Raw genomic sequence first — 8,196 nt, 5'->3', positions numbered from 1 at the left:
GTTCTTATCTCAACCTGCAAGTTTTCTTACTTTTGCCCTTCCAATTCTCTCCCCCATCCCACTGTGGGAGGGAGGGTGAGCAAGCGGCTGTGTGGGGCGTGGTTGCCGACAGGGGCTAAACCATGACATGCAATTACTAAATGTTTTCTTTCTGGAAGGGCCTGTCGTACATACTACTGCCCCCTTTTTTATTTCATAATGCTAATGCATAACTGGAAAGACAGCTTTATTTTTGTAACATCTTTAGCTGTCCATAGAATTTTAGCAGTCAGTCATACTGGGTGCATTTATTTTAAAACCTGATGGCTAACATGTTTTATCAAGGACATTTAAAATTCTAATTTAGGCAGCACAAAAAATATTCCACAGCATGTTGCATTTGCAGTCAACCTTAAGCTACCTGGAGATTTGCTCTTATACGTAATTGATTTCAGCTATTGTCTTCAAGGAAAAATTAGCTGGATTTCCATCTGTTTTCAGTTCCCCAAATCCTAATATCTTTGGAGACCTGTCTGATAAAGTTCTTTAGTTCTGCTAGTTATTCATTAGAAAGCATGGAGATCTGTCTGCATTCTGCAAATTGTTACCACAAAATTGTAGCTTCAGAGAATCATATAGGTTGGAAGGCACCTCTCAAAGGCAAGTAGCTTTGCAGTGATGTAAGCCAGCTTGTCCTTACTATCCTCAGACGCATCTCATCTGGACACAGGGACTTGTATTCAACCAGGGTGCTTAGATAGTCCCTAACTCAGTCTTCTACAATGGGTAGTAATTTTCTCCTCAAAACTCCTACCTGGGTACTGTAGGCACAAAGACCCTAGGAGGCCTGAGAACAGACCTTGCCAGTGAAGAGTGAGTCAAGGAGGGCTTTAAGTCACCTCTGCTTTTTCAGTGTCCTTTTAGACTAGGTCACCTACCCATTGAGCAGTGGCACCATCTTTTCCTTGGTGTTCATCCCACTATGGATATGCCTGTGGAAGCTATTCTTGGTGCCCTTCCACACCTCACCAGTTTTAACTTACGTCCAGGTTTGGCTTTCTTAATTCCTTCCCTACATGTCCATCACACACACAAAGCCAGCCAGGACTCCCCTGGTCCCATAGCTGACTGCTCCCCTGTGCTTTTGTCTTTAGAGACACCCAGGTGCTCTCAGATCCAGAGCTGGCCCTTAGAGACCTGCTTACACCTTTGCTCCCAGGTCATGTCACCTGCTCACCAGCTCATTCAGCTTGATCTCACAGCCTGCACTCACACAGTCACTTACACACCCAACTCACTCCAGTCACTGGCAGCAGGGACACATGGGCCCTCCAACCCATGGTCTGACCCGTTGCTGCACTCACACCCCTGTACACACCTGTGCATGCACAGAATGGAGAGCCATCACCCAGGGAAGAGCTGGAAAGCACTTTAAGAAGATGACAGGACAGACTGCCCTGGTCAGGCACAGGGCATGGCCAGCCAAGTGAACTGACCAGCCAACTACTTGCATGCAACTGGCCCCTTTTTATTCCTGTACCCCTCTATTTTACCACTCTTCTTCCTCCCAAATCACCTAAACCCCTCCTTCGTCTCACTTTGGTTCTCTCCTTAAACATCCCATAAGTCCTGTGTGATCATGAACTGCTTTTCCCCTGCATCCCACAATTTTTCCCACCCCTAGGCAGCAAGACACTTAGTCCAAAAGGTGATCTGGAGAGCTGCTCCCCATGACTCATGGTGATGGGCTGATGACTGCTGCAACAGTCCTGGAGGGACTTGAAGAAGGTGGTTGTTCCTCAGGAGTCTTCAATTTGGGTTCCCACCTGCCTTTGTGCCCCTGTGCTCCTCTGGGCTTGTGCAGATGGGCCTTTGATGGGTAGATGGCCCCTGTGATGGGCCTGGGAGAAGCCAGGCAGTGTATTATCTGGTCTCCCCCTCCTGCCGTTGTCTCTCTGAGCGCCTTTGTGGGTGTGCAGATGAGCTTTATCACATAACCTAACAGTCTGGGCACTGCTTCTACATTTCTCCCAGGTAATCCATCCCTGCTTCCGCTCTCCCTCTACACTTTCTTCCAATATTTAAGCTCGTTTGGGAATTCCTGATTTGGCCAAGCTGGCCTCCTGACACAGCTTCAACTTCCTGCCCATCAAGATGGACGACTCTTGCACTTTGAGGAGATTGTCCTTAAATCAACTTGCTCTCTTGGGCTCCTTTGACATTCAGTATCCCTTGGAGTCACATCTGTCAGGTCTCTGGAAAAGCCACAGTCATTCAGTCACAAATGTTTCTGTCACACGAACTCCGGTTCTGTGTCTTTTTTCCCTTTGTAAGGCCATTTTTCAACATTTCCTTAGTATTTTTTCACTAATTGTCCATTCTGATCATAGAATTCCCCATCCTGCTGATTAACATCTAGAAATGGGTCACTGACTCCATGGGTTTTGAGAAAACTACTAGTAGATCAATTCATCCCTAATAAAATAGCAAAGCACCACTCCTCTGCAGCACTGGGGCACTGAAAGACAATGCAGTCAGTGCCCAGCACCAGAGCATTGGACTGATCTGTCCTGGGAAGTCGATTTTTCATGGACAAAGACAAACCCTAGAAGTGGGGCTGAGGCAGAGAGCTACAGAAGGTGGCTGGAGCAGCTGGGGGTGTGGAGCAGAAATCTCCCTGAACAACCCAAGCAGGTCCACCGGGCACTGTCCCATGCCGTCTAAGGTTATTCCCAGTTGCAGATCTGGTTGGTGATAGACAGATGGACCAGACCATCCAGTGACTCACACAGGAATGAAATAGCTTTGTGCTGGTGGCCTTAAGACATACTCCACCCTGCCCTTCAGCAGTGCACAAGTATTGTATTTGAGAAACAGGAGGCAAAAGAGTGGGGGAGGGAGAAAAGACTGGCGTGAGCCTGTGCAAGTGCAGGAATGTTTTGTCTTGAATGAAGACTTCTCATTTTAGATGTCGCTTTGTCATGTGCTGCTGTTCTGGCTCTTTCTGGCTCTACGGTTCAAAACCAGTGCATCGGCCTTCGGATGCAGTCCAGCATTAAGCCCTTCATACGCATGTTTCTTCACATTATTTGCACAGAAAGCAGAAACACTATCATATTGGTTAGTTTTTATCTGTATTGTTTTTTTCTTTCTTTCCTTATACCCTCAACTTACCACACAAGTCTTGAGACAAGAAGCAGCCAGACCACATATAGCCAGGGTGTAGGGTAATAAAAAGGTCACCAACAAAACTACAAGGCACAGTGGTGACATTTGGTCCTCCCACACTCTCCTCATGTGTAAGAACACATAGCAGAAAAATAGTACATTCCGGTCAAGAGAGCAGAATACATTATTGAGAGGATACAGGCAGCGTGCTTGTCAGCACGGGCTGAACTAGCACACTCATTTCCCCACCTAAACCCCTCAGCAGCACATGAGACAAAATTAGTAACTTCCACGTGGAAAAACAGCCTGCTTACAAGCGATACAGATAAGAGACAGAAGCCCCAGAAGCCTGTACTGGGCAAACTGCAAATAATGACTCGTGGGTGCCATTTTACAGGATAATTGCCGGTGCTCTGGGTCGGGCAGCTTGAGCCGCTTGCCCTGCAGTAGGTGAGCCTGCTCTCGCCTGCAGCACTCAGAGGAGGACCTGGGTTTGAAGCAGCCCAGATGACTTTGCAGTTTCAGATCTACATGCCGTAAGGGCGGTTAACCCCAAAACACACCGTCAGCATGGAGCGATGTGCATGCATCCACAGCTAGATGCAGCGATAACACTGATGGGGCTTGGTATGTCTCCTACCCAAGTGGTAACATGTACAACAGCAGGTAGTGGCAATGGTCCCTCTGCATACCCTTCTGCCTTCCTAGGATAGCTGCTCTTGAGGGTATACTGATCATGAGATCGTGTCCTTACTTACAGCAAAAATAAGATTAAAGTAGCCATATTCAGAACACCTACAGAGTACAAAGTCACTTTCATGAAGAATAGAGGTATACGGGCTTGAGAAAGCAATTTCACACCACTTTCTACCCTATGAATATAAGGTTACCTAAGATCTAATGGTGTTTCCATTTGGATTGAAAGTCCTGGGTACTTAAACACGGGTGTATTAACAGGTTCAGGTCCACTAGCAACTCAGAGGCAGGCAGCAATTAAGACATTACTGATTTTTCCAGCAGATCAGTTCAGGAGTCCCTCCTTATGCAAAATTCAGTAGCAATGAATCAACGCGCACGTGTGCACACACACACACACAGAGCATTTTTACTTTTGAGGACTGTTGCACAACTAATTTATCTACAGTTTTATTTTTCAGGATAATTAGATGAGTTCAGGTCTGAAATCTTATAGATCTGAAAATCTGCAAGTGTCTAAAATAAAACGTGGAAAATGCAAATACGTGCATCTTTAAACTCTGCAGTCAGTTTTACATTAGTGATTGCTTCAGTGAACTACCTAGACATAGGCCAGGTACAAACTAAATCACCACTCAGAGGAGGTAACAATTTAACAGAATAGACCAGACAAATGGACCAAACCCTCAGCTTCAGTCGCTCAGAGGAAGCAAAGTCCATCCCTACACTTGCCATAGGATTGAACTAATGCAGGGCAGCGTTTTGCTGTCTGTCAGCAGAGCCCTGACCTCCATATACAAACCACACAGGAAAAACAAAGAAGGCTTATGAACTTTCAAACATGAACTTTCTGTATGCAAAGAGGAAGAGAGAAAAGCATGTGATACCCTTTCAAAGAACTGAGAAAATGATGAAGATATTTAAAAAATATGATGAAACATTGCAATATCAGAATAGCTGACAAAGATCTGAAAGCCAATTACCTGGTTAATCAGCTAGATTTTATATTGCACCTGCAGTAAGCGACGGCAGTATGCTGTTATTTACCACAACACAGCACTTTGTGTCATTGCTGTTGCAGTCGTTTGCACCCTTATAGGTGGGAAGGTAATTTATCTCAAGCGTGGTTTACAAATGAAAGGAAGCCTAAGCAATCAGTTGGTTTGCTCATCCATTCCTACATCTGTCAGCCCTTTCCCTCCCAAAAACTTTTGAAATTATTGGCCAATTTCAACTGAAGTCTATTGGACTGCACTGCATAACTGACGTTCCTGTCATTTTACTCAGACATTTACATCTAATTTGGAGGGGGGTCTGCCTATATAAGGTATGTATCTCTGTGAATGGAAGCCACACTGTCCTGCTCTGAGATGAACCCTCCCTAATATCTGATACTCAGAATTTAACATATAAAGAAGCGTTTTGTCATCAGAAGTAATCTTAAAGAATTTACAAAAGAAGAAAATGCAGAGTATAAATTTTTGTCAAGTAACAACAAAGTGAGCAAGACAATACCACCATGCAGAAGACGACAACTGGGTAAGAACAGCCAGCTGAGAAAAGATTTGGGGTCAGGAAGGGAATGGTGGTGCTCAGACCGTCTCAGACAGCTCTTCTGGTAAACAGGAGCATAACACCGTCCGTGTTCCCAGCAGTGGATATGGCTTTGCAGAAGACATGAATGGGATGTTTTTTGTGTTCTTTAGATGGCCACCAGTGCAGGCTCGGAGTTAAGGCACCGTTGTCTGTTGGTCTCTTTGCCTATAGCTCTAGGGTAGGTTCGGTGGAGCCTGCCACCAGGAAAACACGGAGCAGCTTACAGATTAATTAACTGTCCTATATCCTGCAAGCGCTCATGCACTAGGCCCAGAGCACAGCTCTCCAGGAAAGCTCCCGTGGTCACAGGCCGGGGAGTTGAAAGAAAGGAGACACTGAGTTACAAATGCATTTTTCGCAGTAGCTGGTGTGTGCGGTTGGATGGCACACAGCTCTTCACAGCTGTCACTTTGTACTAGCTGGTTGTCTCAAACCTTCTCTAAATGTTATGACAGCATTTGCTCTGTGACACTGGGAAGCAATGAGAAGAGTCATTGCAATTCCAACAAAAGCCAGGAAAGACATACTTTCTTTAATTATTATAACAGCTTCTGCTCTTTTCAGTTCAAATTCTCTCATTTGTAAGTTCTGCTGAGAAGTGACAGCCAGTAATTACAGGTGTCCACAAGACTGGGAGTGATTAGTGGCACTGTGAATACTGTGGTATCATTGTAATCTAGACATTACATTAAAATGAGTCTTCATGACTCCTAAACTGCGTAGCATTTGAAGCAGCCTTTGTCGCTATCATACAGACAAATTCACTGCGGGTGTAACTGAGCTCACTTCCATTAAAGGCAGGCGCAGTGTCTCCATTTCTACCGGAGCGCTGGCCACACAGCACACCTGGGTGAGAAATAGAGGCCAGTGAGGAATGACCAGAACACAGGCAAACCACACAATCATAAAATACTTCTAACAAACTTCTTACTCGCTGAGGAAAAAACCATTTCCAGAGTTTCCTAGAAGCACTGAAAAGATGCACAACATATATTTTCTTTCCTATGTTTGCAGGTCACTGTTGTTTTGGACAGGTTCAATCCCACCTGCTGCACACCACCTTTTACCATTTTACCAATTTCTGCCATGAAGGATTCTTTGTGTCCTCAGCCATGTTAGCAATAGGATGAGAGGAAATGGGCTTAAGCTGCGCCAGGGGAGGTTTAGGTTGGAAATTTGGAAAAATTTCTTTACGGAAAGGGTGGTCAAGAATTGGAACAGGCTGCCCAGAGAGGTGGTGGAGTCACCATCCCTGGAGGTGTTCAAAAAACGGGTAGATGTGGCACCTGGGGACATGGTTTAGTCTATTCTACCCTTGATTGGCTTAGAGTAGACTTGGTAGTGTAGGTTAATGGTTGGACTGGATGATCTTAAAGGTCTTTTCCAACCTAAACGATTCTATGATTCTATGATTCTATGATTCTATGATTCTATGATTCTATGTTTTGGGTGCCAGAACAATCTACAGTTGACGGATAGTAAAAAAGAAAAGGATAAAGCAAACGTTTGAGTGATCAGGCCTTGGGAATGGCTGGGGGGTGGTTTGTTATCCCTTGCTGACTCAAAAGTACCATCCGCAGAACTTGCAGGCAGCAGTGGGAGCTAGCTGCTTTTCTCTTCCAATACTCCTAGCAGTACGTATGCAGACTGATAAATTACACCTAATACACATCCATTCTTACAGAAGCCCCCTGCTGCAATACATGGTATCAAAGCAGAGGCTGGCAGTTACGTGCCTGAAGTATTTCTATCTTCTGATCTGTTACATGTATTTTCTAATCACCCTGCCCAACGAACGTGCTGCTGGTGGGCACGGCCGTCCTGCTGGCCGCCCTCCTCCTTGCCGTCGTGCTGGCCTCTGTCCTGACTCACGGAAAGCGCGAGGTCCATCCCAAAATGCTGAAGTGGAAGGACAGAGGGACCACTAAAGGCTGGCAGAAGATCACACACACCTTGATAAGACCAGGATTAGTTTAGATTTGCTATCTTGGAAATTCATGTAGCTCAGAGGGCTCCAAAAGTTGGCTATCAATTTATGAGACATGGTGCTTTTAAAAACTGTAATTTTCCTTATAGAAGGCAAAAAACCCCACTAGCAAACCAGTTCAAGAAGGATACAGATCTGTGAGGCTTCCCTGCAATCTCAGCGGAAATCCTAAGTTTGTGTTTCCTTAGGGTCCTGTTGAGGGTACTGAGTTCCTGCGGAATAAAGTCAGTCAGCTTAAGGTCGTCTGCCTGGGAAAACTGCGTAGGAAAGAAGTGAAATCCAGCTCACTCCACAGACCTAAGGGGGTGCAAGATGCTTGTAAAACACACTGCTTTTCATCTCCCTTCATCCTTCTGCGTTTCACTTTCTCTTCTGTCCTTCCCTCCCACCCTCTCATTCAGGGAATACTGTTTCATCCCTTCTTTGCAAGGCACCATTACCATCTTACACCTCTCGTGGAAATACTCTTGGGCCCAGAACATTTGCAAGGAGTGAGTTCATGCTCACATTCATACTGGGAAAGACACTACCACCTTCTGAAACACTGGGAGTATGTGCTTTTACTGGCTTTTCTGCTGTCCCCTTAACCCTGCTTGTCCTATTTATTCGTCCTGATGAGGCTGCCAAGGCTTGCTGAAAGGAGGCTTGACATCTACTTGCCTTGGACATTCCTTATGTAGTTTGAGGTGTTACAAAATCAGCAGCAAGGGCACTTTCAGAGCCACTGAGTCTGCACTCACCTTATTTATTTATTCCTAGTGAGTCAATGT

The sequence above is a fragment of the Pelecanus crispus genome, chromosome 4, assembly GCF_030463565.1.
Source record: "Pelecanus crispus isolate bPelCri1 chromosome 4, bPelCri1.pri, whole genome shotgun sequence".
Lineage (NCBI taxonomy): Eukaryota > Metazoa > Chordata > Aves > Pelecaniformes > Pelecanidae > Pelecanus > Pelecanus crispus.
The sequence above is the reverse complement of the archived record's forward strand: the minus strand, read 5'-3'. Positions refer to the sequence as shown.